Source organism: Myotis myotis, unplaced genomic scaffold, assembly GCF_014108235.1.
Source record: "Myotis myotis isolate mMyoMyo1 unplaced genomic scaffold, mMyoMyo1.p scaffold_m19_p_4, whole genome shotgun sequence".
Taxonomy (NCBI): Eukaryota; Metazoa; Chordata; class Mammalia; order Chiroptera; family Vespertilionidae; genus Myotis; species Myotis myotis.
Window position 1 is genome coordinate 127,498,381 of NW_023416346.1, and position 16,886 is coordinate 127,515,266.

The window sequence follows — 16,886 nt, forward strand, 5'->3', positions numbered from 1 at the left end:
TCATCCAGCCCCAACAACCATCAGCCCTTGGCCAATCTTTTCACACCTGCCTCCTCCACCACCCCTACCAGAAGTCATATTAGTTCATCCCCAAACTTCTCTCTAACACAGTGGTTCTCAATGCGGGGAGGAGGGGGTTAAGTTGCTCCCCACTCCTCTCCCAGGGTCATCTGGCAATGACTGGGGACCTGTTTGGTTGTCACAACTGGGCAAGGGGTACTATTGGCATCTAGTGGGTAGAGACCAGGGATGCTGCTAAACCTCCTATAATGAAAGGATCGAATGCCCCACCCCAATGAAGAATAATCCCTAAATGCGGAGATAGAGAAATCCTGTTTTAAAAGATAAAGAGTTTTTAAAAAACATAAGCACAATGCCATTATCATACCTGAAAATAATAATTACTATTACATTTTAATAAAGCATGAGATGCCCAGAACAAAACTAGGGCCTTTCATGTTTAGGGTTTTTTGGTTTTTTTGTTTTGGGCGGCGGGGGGGGGGGGGGGGGGTCTTTGTTTGTTTGTTTTTAATATATTTTTATTGATTTGAGAGAGAGAGGAAGGGAGAGGGGGAGAGAGATAGAAACATCAATGATGAGAGAGAATCACTGATCGGCTGCCTCCTGTATGCCCCACACTGGGGATCGAACCTGCAACCTGGGCATGTGCGCTGACCAGGAATCGAACCGTGACCTCCTGGTTCATAGGTCTACGCTCAACCACTGAGCCACGCCAGCTGGGCTAGGGTTTTTATTATAGAAAGCCTTCCAGGATATGTGTACAAAGGTCTTCAAGTAGCTTACAACGATTAACTCACCAGGTGTCAGTTGACTCACCTACCCTCAAGCGACTCCAAGATTCTCATTTTCCGATAAAGCCAGCGAAAGAGGAAGTTCCACTCACATGTTGCCTTGAGGGCCCTTCTCTGTCAGCTTCTACTTCTGTTCATGGAATTTTTTAAAGACACAGAAGATGACAGTTGAAGGAGGAATCAAGAATCATCTGGCCCAACATTTAGCTTTTCAGATGAGGCCCAGAGAGCTCCTCTACTTTTCAAAAAAAACTCAGAGGTGGATTACTGCAAGTTTTTACAGAATTCACTAAAGTATTCCATGTCAGCTTTTTTTACACAAGAGATGTGCGAAATAGAAAACTATAAAAAATAAATTGCTACTTGCATCTTTCTGGAATATTAAGAAAAAATAATACAAATACTAGTATGGGATGTGTGTGTGTGTGTGTGTGTGTGTGTGTGTGTGTGTGTGTGTGTTTTCAATCAAAATCTGGGGTCTTATTTCCATGTAGGACAATGAGTGATATGTATAAAGGCCAGGATGGAGCAGGAGGGACCCGCTGGCTGGAGGAATGGTCTGTGGTGGTGAGCTGTGGTTTGATGAGCAGGAAAAGGTGGGATCCAGCAAGTGCCTAAAATCAAGGGGAGAAAAGCTAAGTCTTCATTCCCGTGATTCCTATGGAACTCTTGACTGTTGCTGAGGAAGCAAGTGGGAGTGTTGAGGTCAGTGTTTGGACTGGGAGAAGGTTAAGAGAAAAGATATGTCAAAAAGAGTAAATATCGCCTTGATTGGTTTGGCTCAGTGGACAGAGCATCAACCTGCAGAGTAAAGGGTCCCAGGTTCGATTCTGGTCAAGGGCATGTACCTTGGTTGCGGGCACATCCCCAGTAGGGGGTGTGCAGGAGGCAGCTGATCGATGTTTCTCACTCATCGATGTTTCTAACTCTCTATCCCTCTCCCTTCCTCTCTGTAAAAAATCAATAAAATATATTTTTTTAAACAGTAAACATGATGGGAAGAAGTATTCCTACTACATAGAGGCTCTTTCAGTAAATGCCACCCTGTATGGAAAAGCATCCAGAAAGCCACAAGCACTAGGCAACCAGGAAGCATTATGGCTAGTGCTGAGAATCATTAAAAACAGGAACAACATACTCGTACACCAAGGGATGGGGGATAGATGAGGCCGCAGGGAGCTTTTAAGGAGGCACGGTAAAGATAATCATAAAGAAATTATAATGTCATTCCAGAAACAGAAGTGGAGACCTCACAGTGGTGATCAGTTCTCATTTCTCTCCCCCGTTATGAAGCATTGAATTCTCTGTTTAGAAACAATTCCTCATTGTATGGGTCGTGGTAGGAGACTTTCCAAGGGGAAAGCCAAAGGGTGTCAGGTAATTCCCTCGCCCAGAGTTCTCTGGGACTGGGACTTGAGCACATGATCTAGGCTCAGCCAATTGGGAAGTCCCACCTGGGATTTAGACTTGAGCGAAGTGAGCAGGAGGTTATCTTGGTGGTTCTGGTGGGCTCAGGAGCCTACAGGTTTGGGGAGATCAGGAGTAGTGGTGCCAGCAGTGAGGCCCTAAGCAGAGCACAGCATGATCTTGGCCTTGGCCTTGCCCAACAGGCCCACTGTTGGTTCTTGTTTATTTTCTGAGCCTGATCTCTGACTTTCTGATGATTATATGAATGAGCCTGTCCTTCTAATTAATTCCTTTTCTACTTGAGTTACCCAAAGTTGGATTCTACATTTTATAAACAACAATCCTGATGGCCGATGTCATTACAGAAAGACCATTCAATGGACACATAGAATGGCTTGAGTTCTGAGGAATAATAAAAAATTTAGGGGAAAGGCTTGTATGAGTGTTTGTAGTACTAGTGACAAGGCTCATGATTCTATGTCTACATGCCAAATAAGCAAATCCACAGTTTTCTAAATTGTGATCTTAAGCATTTATCTTGTGGAACGTGTTCTCCAAATCATCAAGCCACAGCTTCACAATCAAAGTTCAGTATGTATGTGAAGAGCGTCCTATAATCAAGAATGAGGGTAAAATCCAGTATAATCATAGCATGCTGTTTGAGAGTGCTATAAATACTAAATGTCTGCTAATCAGTTCACTCGTAGAAAGAGAGAGAGAGAGAGTGAGAGAGAGAGAGAAAGAGAGAGAGAGAGAGAGAGAGAGGCTCTATTCTAAACTCTTCAGCGATACCTCTGCCAACACAGGGGCCTGACCTTCCTAAAGTACACTCTAATTGGCCCAGGATTTTCTCCGAGGAATTTGCATAACTGAACAAAGATATGAAAATATCATGTTTACATCAGCAGAGGAAAAAAGGCTAGAATCAACATGAATACTCATCAGGAGGGAACTGGCTAAAATATGCTACCTCCAGCCCTAGCCGGTTTGGCTCAGTGGATAGAGTGTCAGCCTGCGGATTGAAGAGCCCCGGGTTCAATTCAGGTCAAAGGCGCATGCCCAGATTGCAGGCTTGCTCCCCAGTTGGGGGCGTGTAGGAGGCAGTCGATCAATGATTCTCTCTCATCATTGATGTCTCTCTCTCTCTCTCTCCCTTCCTCTCTGAAATCAATAAAAATATATTTTAAAAAATAAAATGTGCTACCTCCATACAATGGACTACCATGCGACCATGCAATAAGGCAAATGCAATGTAATAACCCACAAGGACACTAAAGGTCATTGCTAGGTTAAATAAAAAGGCAATTCCAGATGTGCAGTGTGGTCCTATGTATTTGAAAACAAAGAAATACCCGTTGGTATGTTCCCACTCACAAGGTCACTGAGGAGGAAATCAACTGATGTCAATTACATATCTGTAAGTGGAGTAAAAAAGATTCTGAAAACTTATATAAGGTAGTGTTAATCCCTCTGAGGAATGGGACTAAGAAAGGGTAAACTTTTGTGTCTTTATCCTGAGTCCATATTATTTTTAGAATCATAAAAAGAAATGGTTAAAGCTGCTGTGATTGTATTAAATAGAAAACACTGATTATGCTGATTTAGAACAATACTGACTTGAAGTGCCTTATAATTGTGATTTTATAGGACTAAGCCATAACCTCTCAGTTGTTGTGATGTTTCAAGAGTAGCTCAGGAATTGCTGTGATGAATACTAAGAGCCAAAGATCATCTCTGTGTCTCAGTTCCTTTTGTGGTGATGAGCTTACATGGGTTCAAAGTTCATGAAGTCATGAGAACTGGTGATTCAGAGATGGCTCGATACTAAACACTGATTAAGTCTACATGACTAGCAATCAATTATTTGAAATCATAAAGAGGACAGCAAACTTCTGTGAATAAAGCACCTTTAAAAAGAAAGGATTTCTGGGATGACCTTAGAGTAATTATAGAAAAATCTTCTTCGCTAAAATTGGGGGCCTTATTATCCAGATCCTGGTTGATGAGTATTTAACAAAGTAAGAGGACAATGATCACCATAACTATGGCAGTCGCTCCGCCTCAGCTCAAGGACTTCTAGATTATGTCAGTGTTAGGGTCGCCGATGAAGGATCACACGAGGCCAACGTGGTGAGGAATTATGACTACATTAGGTCATCTGAATCTGAAAACCAGATGGGCTGAGCCCCAAAATGGTGCCCGCACCCAGGGACAGGAAGTCAGACATCTTAAAGGACTCTAGGCGGGCTTTTTCTGGGTGGAGAATTCTCTGGGTGGGTCCAGATCCTGGGAAGGTCCAGAGGGGAGAAATAATGGCCTGAGCAAGTGGAATGTGGTCTTAGCAAGTGGAATGTGGTCTAAGCGAAAGGGAATGTTGGTTGTGAAATGGCCTAAAGGTCAGTTCCCAGGGGAGAGGGTAGCGATTCAATTATTTGACCAGACTCACAGTCTCCAGGTTGCAGAGGTCAGCCAGGTTAGCCGGCTCTCTCATGGGTTGCACGCCTTCACTTTAGGATGACTAGAGGGCTCAGTCTTTCTCTGAGTCCCCCCCTGTGTGACATCACGGGCTCCAGATCTTGTTTCTGAGTGTAAGGATATTGGTTGTCAACCTAGACAGGACTAACCAGGCCCAAGAAGAAGCTTCTTCCTGGGAGACTCAGGAGTGACATATGACAGAAATGCCCAACAGTCTGGGAAAGTTGCCTTGGTTCGGAGGCAATAGCATGCCAGTCCCCTACTGACATGTGCCATGTCTATAGCTATTTGTTCACGCTCCTGAAATTCAATTCAGACCATGTGGTCACCATACCCAAAGGGGCGCCTAAGGGAAGCCTCCACATCCCAAGAAGACTCCAGAAACTCTTAGCATCTTCGAGTCTGATTTTCCATCGTGGTGGCCCGAGGTCAAACCAGTCAAAGATCAAGTCTACAATGGGCGCTTGGATCTGGACCCAAAGCTCAGGATGGTGGGTCCATTTCATAGGCTTGTTAGCAGTTTCAATTCACACAAAGTAATCTTGGGAGCCCTCTAGTCATGAGTCTTCCGACCCTTCTACGGCTGCCCTATGTACACTCTCTACTGAAAGATGTCATCAAAATCCGCCCTGCTCGCCCGGCAGTGTAGCTCAGTGGTTGAGTGTCAACTTATGAACCAGGAGGTCACGGTTCGATTCCCGGTCAGGGCACATACCCAGGTTTCAGCCACGATCCCCAGTGTGGGGTGTGCAGGAGGCAGCCGATCCATGATTCTCTCTCATCATTGATCTATCTCTCTCTCCCTTCCTCCCTGAAATCAATAAAAATATATATATATTTTTAAAAATCTTCCATGTTCCTCTGAGTTGGCCCAGCAGGCCCGCCTCTGAAAAAACTACCCGTCTTGGGAAGAATTTTCAACCATGCCAAAGCTGAAGCTGTGAGTGTAAGTGGTAATGACATGCTACACAGCCCCCGTGCCATAATTTAAAGAGCGTGGGGGCTGTGTGAGGATGAACAGGGAGGAAGACAGTAGAAGTAGGTTACAGCACTGGTAAGAGACATCTTTTCAAATCCAAATGGGGTGAACGGGAGGGATCTTGATGCCAAGATATATAAATACTGATGAAAAATCCATATAAATATTTGTCCTTTTTCTAAACTATTATTCCCCCATTTTTGAGGCCAATTGCAAACCCAAAAAAATATCCTAGTGTTGCAAATCGCTTCTAATTTCTCTATAATTAGTTGCTTTGATCGACAAAGAGGAAATTGGGAAGTTGAATTTAATTTTCAGCAGGAATCGGAGCAGCATAACAAGAACAGGGGTGGAAACACAATGGAGACGAGGCTCTGACCCCTGGCCATCAAACAATCGCGCGCACAAAGGCCCGCCGAGTGGCTCTGGCGAACAGCCACTTCTGTCTTTGAAGCTCTCGGTGACGTTGAAGTACATCTTCAAAAACAGGAAACTGTGTGATTCGGATTCTCTGGCAACCTCACCCTCTCTTGTGAACTGTTAACCTGACCGTAGGCCATTACCTTTGATTCCTGTCAAAGGAGGGAGGCACAAAGAAAACGATTTCCTTTTCACTGAAATCTCCACGTTTTCAGAAAAGGCCATGAAGCGAAGTCACTTTGGCTCATTCATGTGCCCGGCAGACCTTCTTGAAACAAGGCCGCGCAGAGGAGGGGGGCGGTGGTCAGCTTTGGTTTGGGTTTGGAGCAGGGGAAGGGGAATCCCCCTGGGCCAGAGTAGAGATCCCGTGAGTGATGAGGGCTACCCTGGATCGTTTGTGAGTCCAGGAGGTGAATCGAACAGTTACCAAGGACCAGGGTGCCTCAGTCTCAACACTACTGACATTGGGGCCAGAGAACTCTTTGAGATGGGAGCACCCTGTGCACCATAGAATGATTAACCGCATCCCTGGCCTCCACCCGCTAGATGCCCCGACCCCCAGATGTGACAGCCAAGCCAGTCTCTAGAGCAGTGGTCGGCAAACTCATTAGTCAACAGAGCCAAATATCAACAGTACGATTGAAATTTCTTTGGAGAGCCAAATTTTTTAAACTGAAACTATATAGGTAGGTACATTGTTATTAATTTAATTAGGGTACTCCTAAGGCTTCGGAAGAGCCACACTCAAGGGGCCAAAGAGCTGCATGTGGCTCGCGAGCCGCAGTTTGCCGACCACGGCTCTAGACCAGTGGTTCGAAACCTTTTTCTGGCCATGCCCCACCTAAGCATCCCTTAAAATCCCGATGCCCCCCCCTCCGTGACATAGAATTGAGTCTTCAAAAAGTGAACTCCCAATCACGTGGAGGAAGCCTAAAAGGCCATTCACTTGGTCTAAACACGCTTCCAAAGAACACGGCCTCCATGAGAGAGAAAAATCAAAGAACGAAAGGACAGTGGCAGTCCTGAGGAAGACATCACTCAGACATTGTTTAAAAAAATAATAATATGAAGTGATATGAAAAACTAGTGAATAAAGTTCCAAAATATGTAATAAAGAACGGAAATGCATCAATATGGCCCAATATATATTTATAGAGTGTCTATGAGGCCCCTAGAACCATCAGAAATGCACAAACTTCACTGTGAATAACTCATTCTCAAATTGCCCCCCTTAAGAGTCAAGTCCCCGCCCCACCCCCCCGTGGGGCATGTGCCCCACGCTGAGAACCATTGCTCCAGACACTGCCATCTGTCCCCTGGAGGGCCAGGTTGGCCCGGTTGAGAGCCACTGGCTTAGATGATAGCGTCTGCCCTGGAGACCTGCCAGGTGGACCTGAGAATCAAATGAAAGCGAGTGAGAGTGAAACTTCCGGGTCACCCCTGCCGCCCCAACCCAGGCGCTCTCAGTGCCACCTGCACACTTGCGTCCCTGGGGAGATTTCAGTGTCCCGAGGCCCAGGCCACACACATCCCGCGCAGCTCATCAGAGGCTCGGTGGGCAGGACGCAGGCAGCAGAGTGCTCTGTGATTCCCAAGTGACTCCCAGAGACCCTGCTCTGAAGCAGATCTGTGACGCCCAGGCCCCAGGCCCCGGCGGGTTGGCTTTGCCATTGGTGGGAAGGCCTGGGCCTAGGTGTCCGCGTGTGTGCAAGGCGCTCACCCACCCACGTGCGGACACAGGAAGCAGGGAGTGCTGGAGACACAGCTGCCCAAGGCCCTGTTCTTGCCCTCCAGGCAGTTAGGATCTAGTTGGAGAGACTCCTGAAACCCCCACTGAGGAGGCCCTGGTGGAATTCTCACAGAGGAGAGCACAGAAGGGATGGGAAAGGGCTGTCAGAAAGAGATGAATGCTTGCATTTGTTCTTAAAGAGCCAGCGCCTAAACTGAACTGCTGCCTTCGAGTGAAAACTTTTGCCAAGAGTCTGAGGATTGGAGAAAATGCTGAAATGTACGTGAATGTGAAGCGCACCCAACCACCGGAGGCTTACTGGTAGGGAACCCTCCAGTTCCGGCACCGCCAGCCCCCTTTGCTAGATTAGCAAGGTTTGGTTGGCCGTCCTGTCCGAGCTGAAATCACAGATTCAGGTGACAGTGTATGGGCGTTCCAAGCCCTCGGCCTGAGTCACATCTTAAGAGTTCTAGCCATTTTCAAAATGAGTGGTAGATTTTTTCCTAACATTTTATTATTATTTTTTAAATCTATTTTTACTGATTTCAGAGAGGAAGGGCAAGGGAGAGAGAGATAGAAACACCAATGATGAGAGAGAATCATGGATCGGCTGCCTCCTGCACACCCCACACTGGGGATCCAGCCTGTAACCCGGACCTGTGCCCTTGACCGGAATGGAACCGGAGACCTTTCAGTCCACAGGCTGATGCTCTATCCACTGATCCAAACCAGCTAAGCTAGCATTTTATTATTAAACATTTCAAACAATGCAAAGTGGAAAGAATTTTATAGACACCGCGCATGTTCCCACCACTTAGATTTCACCATTGACATTTTGCTGTCCTTGCTTATCCATCCACCCATCCATCCGTCCATCCGTCCATCCGTCTGTCCCTCTGCCTGTCTACCAAGCCACGTGGTCCGTTTCTTGGAGTCAGTTCTCAATGAGAGCAATAAAAGAGCGAACATTTAAAAAGCCATGCCCACATGTGTTAGTACTAGCAAGCATTATTATTACTAGCCAATTCCCATAACTGGGGTGGAGTAGGGTGTGGGGGACAGGCAGGGTCAGGCTTTCAATCATTAGAAACCAAATCTCTCCATTTTTGTATCAATCCTATTTACTCTGGCGAAATCGCCTTTGGATTTGCATAAACATTTCCTGTGGTCTTTGAAGATAACATCTAGTGGGGGGAGGGGGGCGGGGAACTGAAAGGACCATGGTCACCCTGAAGGCTTTGGTTCCTTCACAAAACCTGTGTGACAAATGCGTTTTCAAGTCCCTCTGCTTCCTCCTGCCACAGTCGCCTCAGCCTCAAATAGACTTCCTGCCCCGACAAAGGCCCAGAGATTTGCATACTGAGATGTCCCTTTCTGAGAGGCCGCTCACACATGCTCCAGCTGGGGAAGGAGATAAATTGCCCCATCGGAGAGTTCAGAAGAAGCCTTTCTTGGGGGTTTTGTAACTTGGACACTTGCTGTTCGTAAAAGAATGCCTTGTGTCTGTCGCACACGGGCACGGGCCTCTTCGGGTTGTTTCTAGGTGGCTGCTGCGAATAAGTAGTTCTGTGCTTCTCATTCGTCTCCACCTGACACCTCGCCCTGCTTGATGGCAGAGAATTGCTCCTTGACTTGTCATTCTTTTATTTATTTTTTAAAAATATATTGTATTGATTTTTTTACAGAGAGGAAGGGACAGGGATAGTTAGAAACATCCATGAGAGAGAAACATCGATCAGCTGCCTCCTGCACACCCCCTACTGGGGATGTGCCCGCAACCAAGGTACATGCCCTTGACCGGAATCGAACCTGGGACCCTTCAGTCCGCAGGCCAACGCTCTATCCACTGATCAGGGCGACTTGTCATCCTTTTAAAGAAAAATGAGACCGCGCTGGCTTCGTAGCTGAATCCTGCGATGCAGTGCGTGTTTCCCGCCTGCAGAGCAGGCCTGGGCCAGCGTGTGGGGCAGGACGCATGTGTAAATTGCATTTATCCAGATGGGATGTGAGTAGTGAGACTGCTTGCACCAAGCACTCAGCAGGACGTGCCTTCTTTCCTGTTACACATCTTAAGCTCGAAATAGAGGGAAACCTGAGGCAATTGGGGCGGAAAATTGCCCAAGATGCCTCATGGGCTCATCTGGGCGCCAAGTGGATGATGGGGAAACGGGGACAGTCGGTGGTGCGCAGCGTCAGGGATCCGGGGTTCCCTTCGGGTTCCTGAGAACTCCCGAGTGGAAAGGTGGGCTGCCTTGTTGGGGGAAGACGGCTGCCAACCAGCAAGGGAAAGAAACGATCCCATCAGCACAGATCTCAGCAGAAGGTGTGCCCATTGAGCTGCAGGCTGGAGCGGTGCATCCCAGGGGGCACCTGTGTCTTCCGGGGCCCCTGGAGGAGGGGGGTGTCCAAGACGAGCCAGGGACTCAGAGCAATAGGCACCTAGAGGGGACCACAGGGCAGCAGGCGCAGGGGCAGCTTTGGGGACCCCAGGGAGATGCAGAAAGGGCTGGACACGTGGTCCTTTCTGGTCCCTGGGGGATCTCTGCCCACTATTTGGGACCGAATGGACTCTTGGCCCAGCGACAGGCCTGGATGATGCAAATCCACCCTTAGCCTTGCTGGTCTAGAAGGTGGGAAAGATCTTCGGGAGGTTCCTAGCAGAGGAAACGGCCTGTGGCCAGAGCTCAGGGACCTCAGGTTGCTTGTTCTTCCTGCAGGAGGCACCTTCAGCTGCACAGGGAGGGGTGGGCGAGGCAGCAGCACCGTGGGGGAGGGGCCTGCAGAAGGAGACAGGCCACAGAGAGCCTGTGCTCTGGCCGCCCCCCATCCATCATGGTTTCCTGCTCTTTGTTTCTTCCGGAAACAACACAGTTCACATGATGGTGAACTCAGCGCCTGCGTGAAGCAAGCCCAAGGTGCAGAAAGACGTAGGGCAGGTCTCCCAGAACATTCTACCTGCCCTGAGAACTGCAAGTCATTTGTGGGGCAAGGCTTCAACTTTGTAGCTTCACGGGAGCTTCCTCCCTGGCACGCAAACCCAACAGAAACTTGGCGATCGTCTGTTGATCGTTTCTCAAAGTAGAGAGTTTCTAACATGGAGAAGTGCTGTCTCCTTAAAGCACCCAGTCCCTGAACCAGGTGATTATCTTCACTCATCCTGTTATCACTATGAACACCCTTGGTCTTCATAACATTTTAAAAAATATATATTAATTGATTTCAGAGGGGAAGGGAGGGAGAAAGAGAGAGAGAAACATCCATGATGAGAGAGAACCATGAATCGGCTGCCTCCTGCACGCCCCACACTGGAGATCGAGCCCGCAACCCAGGCCTGTGCCCTGAGCGGGAGTCAAACCCTGACCTCCTGGTTCCTAGGTTGATGCTCAACCACTGAGCCACACTGGCTGAGTGGTCTTCATAATATTTTGATGAACTTGAACATCTAGAAATTGTTGCCTATGACATGTTTTAATCCTGGGTAAAGAAAGCCATGTAACATACAGAAACACCCTACAGAGCAAGCTAGAGATGAGAAAGGGTGAAGCAGCAGAACAGGGAGAAAACAGATGAACAAGGGTTGAGAGGCCAGAGAACTATTGAATAAGCATAATAAAATACGCAGTAATCTCAAAAAGGGGAATTCAGAAGTTGCTGAATCCATTCATTCGGCGATCTCACTCCAGGCCGAGAGCAGAGCATAGTAAGTACCAAGTACTGGCAACTAGAAAGCTTCAGTCCCCAGAATGCCTAGAGTCATATTTGATGTAAACCAAACTGTAGAAAGGATAAAAATTAATTGGTCCCATCTGGCAAGGGTATGCTTACTAAGGAAAAATTTGAAATCTCAACTTTAATATAGTTTTGAACCACAAGACCAAAATGCATCAAGAATATTCATAAGGAACAAAATATTATGTTGATCTTCTCTTTTTAAAAAAAAAATATTTTTTTTATTGATTCCAGAGAGGAAGGGAGTGGGAGAGAGAGATAGAAACATCAATGATGAGAGAGAATCATTGAGCGGCTGCCTCCTACATGCCCCACACTAAGGATCGAGCCTACCACCTGGGCATGTGCCCTTATCGGGAATGGAACTGGCGACCTCCTGGTTCATGGGTTGATGCTCAACCACTGAGCCACACCGGCTGGGCTGTGCTGATCTTCTCAAGGAATACTATCAGAGAACATTTTCTGTCCCCATCAAAGTTAAACAGCTGTACTGTCTCTATCTGTTCTCTTCCTGCTTCCCAATTCCTCTTCTGCACATTATTTCTATGTCATGTTTATATGTTTCCTATGGATTTTAAGACACCGCCATTGTTGAAGAAATGGTTGGCAATAACCAATCCTCGGGCTTTGAAACCCAGCTCCGACTAGTTTGAGAGCTCTTGGGCCTGCCTCATTTCGCCTGTGCTGATTTTCCAAGCTACTGGGGTGTCCATTTCCTTGTAAATTATTGGGGCTGGTGTGCTTTGCAATTCCCTGGAGGACCCTGTCTTCCCTTTGGCTCGCCTTCTGTTGCCCTTCCTTATTTGTACACCACCGAGGAAGGCCAGTTTCCTGTGACGGTCATTAACACTTTGTAATTAGCCAGGAAGCCAAGAGAATACCAAATGTCCCTTTCCCAATGCCCGCCAGCCCTGTTTTGTTTTTGACCCTGAACCCCATGCAGGAACTGGTGTCCACATAGAGATCCGTCTATGTGAAGAGTGATTCATTTCACTGAGAAGTGAAATTTACACGGCACTATCAGAAGCTCTGGACCCCCTGGGGCTCAGGACTCAGCAAGCCTCCCCCCACTCCACCCCCATGGCCACGGTCAGGGTCAGTGACTTCTTGCTGCACAGCCTCTTCAGTCCTCACTTTCCTCCTCAAACACAAGGCGCCAAAGGGGCTACATATTCGCGGTAGTGACAATGCTACCGAGAGGCAAAGGGCAGGAATGCTCATGGCCCTGGAGTCGAACAGGCTCAGGTTCAAGGGGAGACTTGGGTAACAGACCCTGTGGTGGTGTTTTGTTTAAATTAGGTTGTGATACGTAACTTGCATGGAGTAAAACTCCCCGAGGCCTAGTATTTGGAATTATAATTTTCTATCATCCGTGGAGGAAATGACACCATGTGTAGAGTCAGGAAAACGAGACCGACCCTGTTCCCATCCCGCCTCCTTCCCCTGTCACTTCAGAGCTCTGAACTCGGCCTCGCCTCTTCTGTAAAATATCAGAGTCAAGGTCATAGGACGGGCCCCTCTGGGTTCTAAGTCGACGGTTTTATGATTTCAATGACTCTGAGGCAAAACAAAACACTGTCTTCCCAGAAGATTTGGAAGAATCTCACGGGTGAAGTTTGCCCCGTCCTCAGCCAGCACAGGCGGTGGGAACAGGAAATCAAGTTTCTCAGAAGTGCAGCCTGCTTTGGCCGGGGGCCAGATGGCCGGGGAGTAACAGTGCTGAAGGCAGGCCAAGAAGGCCCCCTCCTCCTTACAGCACCCTCCTCTCCAAACCTGCCCAAGTTTAAATGCAAAAACCGTTCTGAGCTGGGGAACGTGTCCAACATTCTTTGGCTATGGACTTGGGGCCCGTATTATCCGTTTTTGAGCAAGACCTTTGGCTCGGCCCAACTTGCAGCACCAAATGAATGGAGGCTTGGAATCAGCGAAGCACGCATTCCGGGTCAGGGTCCTATTGGAACTGAAATAGGACGTTTACCAACACAACGTGCTGAGATTTGAGTTTGGGGAGAATGTTCTCCCATTTTGAAAAAATATATTTTTATTGGTTTCTGAGAGGGAGGGTGGGGGAGAGAGAAAGACACATCAATGATGAGCAAGAATTATTGACCCCCTTGACCGGAATTGAACCCGGGACCCTTCAGTCTGCAAGCCGATGCTCTATCCACTGAGCCAAACCAGCTAGGCCCGTGGTCGGCAAACCGCGGCTCGCGAGCCACATGCGGCTCTTTGGCCCCTTGAGTGTGGCTCTTCCACAAAATACCACGTGCGGGTGTGCACGTACAGTGCGATTGAAACTTCATGGCCCATTCACAGAAGTCGGTATTTTGTGGAAGAGCCACACTCAAGGGGTCCAAAGAGCCGCATGTGGCTCGCGAGCCGCAGTTTGCCGACCACGGAGCTAGGCTGTTCTCCCACTTTAAGTCTCGGACTTGATGCCTAACCTTAGGGGAAGGGACTATGGTGAACACAAAAGCTTCATACCTGGGGGCAGAACCAATGGCAAGAGCCCCTCATCCTCTAACTCCTGCCATTCGTAGGGGCCTGGTCTTCTTTTAATCCTGTTCCACGGTGACTCCCATGAAACTTTGCATTTGACCTAGAAAACCACACCAAACTGTCCGTTCAGTCTAATGGACGGGTGCTTGTCCGAGTCCAGGCTGCATCGCTAGGATGGCGTCTAATGGCCCTTCCCCATTCTGCTATTTCCAAATGGCACATGCAGACTTCTAACACCCTGTAAGATTTTTGTTTTGTTGTAGTTCTTGCCCAGCTCCTCTCTTTAGAATGTAAGGAAATGAGAGCTGGGATTCATGTCTGGTTTTTTGTTTGTTTTTTTAATATCTTTTTATTGCTTTCAGAGAGTGAGGTAGAGGAGAGAGAGAGAATCATTGATAGGCTGCCTCCTGCATGCCCCCCCACCAGGAAAGTATTAACTTAGCCTCAAAAACAAACAAACAAACAAACAAAAAACCAACCACTATATGGAACTACTTAGGAATCAAAAGAAATGAAATATTGACACTTGAAACATGAACGGCTTTCCAAATAATTATGCAGAATGAAAGAGGTTAGCCTGAAAAAGAGTGCCGACTGCATGATTTCATGTGTATAAAATTAGCCCCGCCCTGACGGGTTTGGCTCAGTGGATAGAGTGTCGGCCTTCCGGACTGAAGGGTCCCGGGTTCGATTCCGGTCAAGGGCATGTACCTTGGTTGCGGGCACATCCCCAGTAGGGGGTGTGCAGGAGGCAGCTGATGGATGTTTCTCTCTCATCGATGTTTCTAACTCTCTATCCCTGTCCCTTCCTCTCTGTAAAAAATCAATAACATATATTTTAAAAAAAAATAAAATTAGTCCCACAAAGTACAATTGATAGTAACAGAAAACAGGTCAGTGGTTGCCTGGGTACCGAGGTTGGAGGGGCAGAGACTACCGAGGGACAGGAAGAAATTTGCAGGGATGATGGATAAATTCATTATCTTGATTGTGGAGATGGTTTCACAGGTGTGTGTAAATCAGAACTCATTGTATTGCGCATTTTAAACACATGCAATTTACTGTATGTCAATTACGCCCCCCTAGCGCTGAAAAATGCTAAATGACAGCATTTTAATGCACCAATCAAGAACTAGCCTCTTAGTGCCCACAAGGCAGCTGACCTGATCGCTTTGATTTTCATTTTCCTTTTTCTCTGCCTCATCAGCATCTCAACAGAATGAATCAAACAGGCACCGGTATTACGAAGTACATTTCTGCCTGTCATGACATATCTTGGGTTTCTATTTCAGAAGCAAAGATATCCTAGGTATGATCATAGACCGTTTGCTTTATTACTTGCTTCCCCGTCTCCATCTTCCCCAGAAGAGTGGTTTTGCATTTTTATCAACTCAACAAGTACTTGCTCTCCTGTGTTCCTCATGAATCCTTTTTTAATTTCTTCTGAATTCCTTGTTTTTTAAATATATTTTTACTGATTTCACAGAGCAAAGAAGAGGGAGGGAGAAAGAGAAATGCCCAATAATGAGAAAAAATCATGGATTGGCTGCCTCCTCCATGCCCCCTACTGGGGATTGAGCCGGCAACCCGGGCATGCGGACCCTTCATTCCGCAGGCCGGTGCTCTACCCACTGAGCCAAACCAGCCAGGGCCTCTTCTGAATTCTGATCCTGTCTTCCAAGCTGCAGGTCCTTACTGACCTCCCTCTTCCCATCCTCCTCTCCATCAGCTTATCTTAAAGTCTACAGAGCAGCGTTTTCTCTTCCAACCTATAAATCACTGATAAAATGACGGTGAACCTAAGATGAGGAAAGATTTTGAAAGTTGTTTACTCAGAAACTAAGCTCTGACATGGAAATCCTGGAGCTTGGCCCCAAGTTGGGGGCTCACGGGTAGAGGCTGCGTCGAAATAGAATATCACTTCCCAGCTGGTTTTCCTCCCGCTTTGCACTCAACCAATAAACTCATGTCAGTCGGGGCCAAGGGATATGACATAAGTAGGAAAACTACTTCAAGTGAAAAGAAACGAGATGTTGATCTTTGCTTGACATAAACCCCCATCACGGTTCTGCTCGGCATTCTCTCTCCACCATTTTTCCAGATGGTGCAGTCAGTTGTGTCTGGGCCATTCCCGTGTGCATTGTGATCTGTTCACGTTCACATCCTGGTCTCATTTCATGATGTGACGTGCCAATGAGCTGTCTTCCTTTTGAGGTACTCTTGGGCCCTTAATCCTCACCTGAGGCTATTTTTCCATTGATTTTTTTTGAGAGACACTGGAAGGGAGAGGGAGAGACACAGAGAGAGAAACATCGATGTGAGAAACGCATCAATTGGACCTCCGGTATGCACCCCAAGGAGGGCTGGGGATTGAGCCTGCAACCGAGGTGTGTGCCCTAGACTGGCATCAAACCAGGACCCTTTAGTCTGCAGGCCAACACTCTATCCACTGAGCTAAACTGGCTAGGGCTTGGGCCACTTTTTTAGCCCCCACCCCATCCTCACTTTAAAATAAATGGCATGTGAAATCCCCCTTTTCCAGTGAGGCTAGTGAAGCTATGACTGGTAGGAAGATAACACATACTCTCAGCTCTAGAGTCCAAGGCCCTGGGCGAGCCCTGGCTGTGCAATCTCTTAGACTTCAGGACCGCTGATGACTTTCAGAGCCTCAGTTTCTTGATCTGTAAAATGAGGCTGATAATACTGACCTGGATTTTTTGTTATTGTTGCTAATCCTTACCCGAGGATACTTTTTCATTGATTTTTAGAGAGAGTGGAAGGGAAAGGGAGAGACAGAGAGAGAGAATCATGGATAGAGAGATACATCGATTGGGTG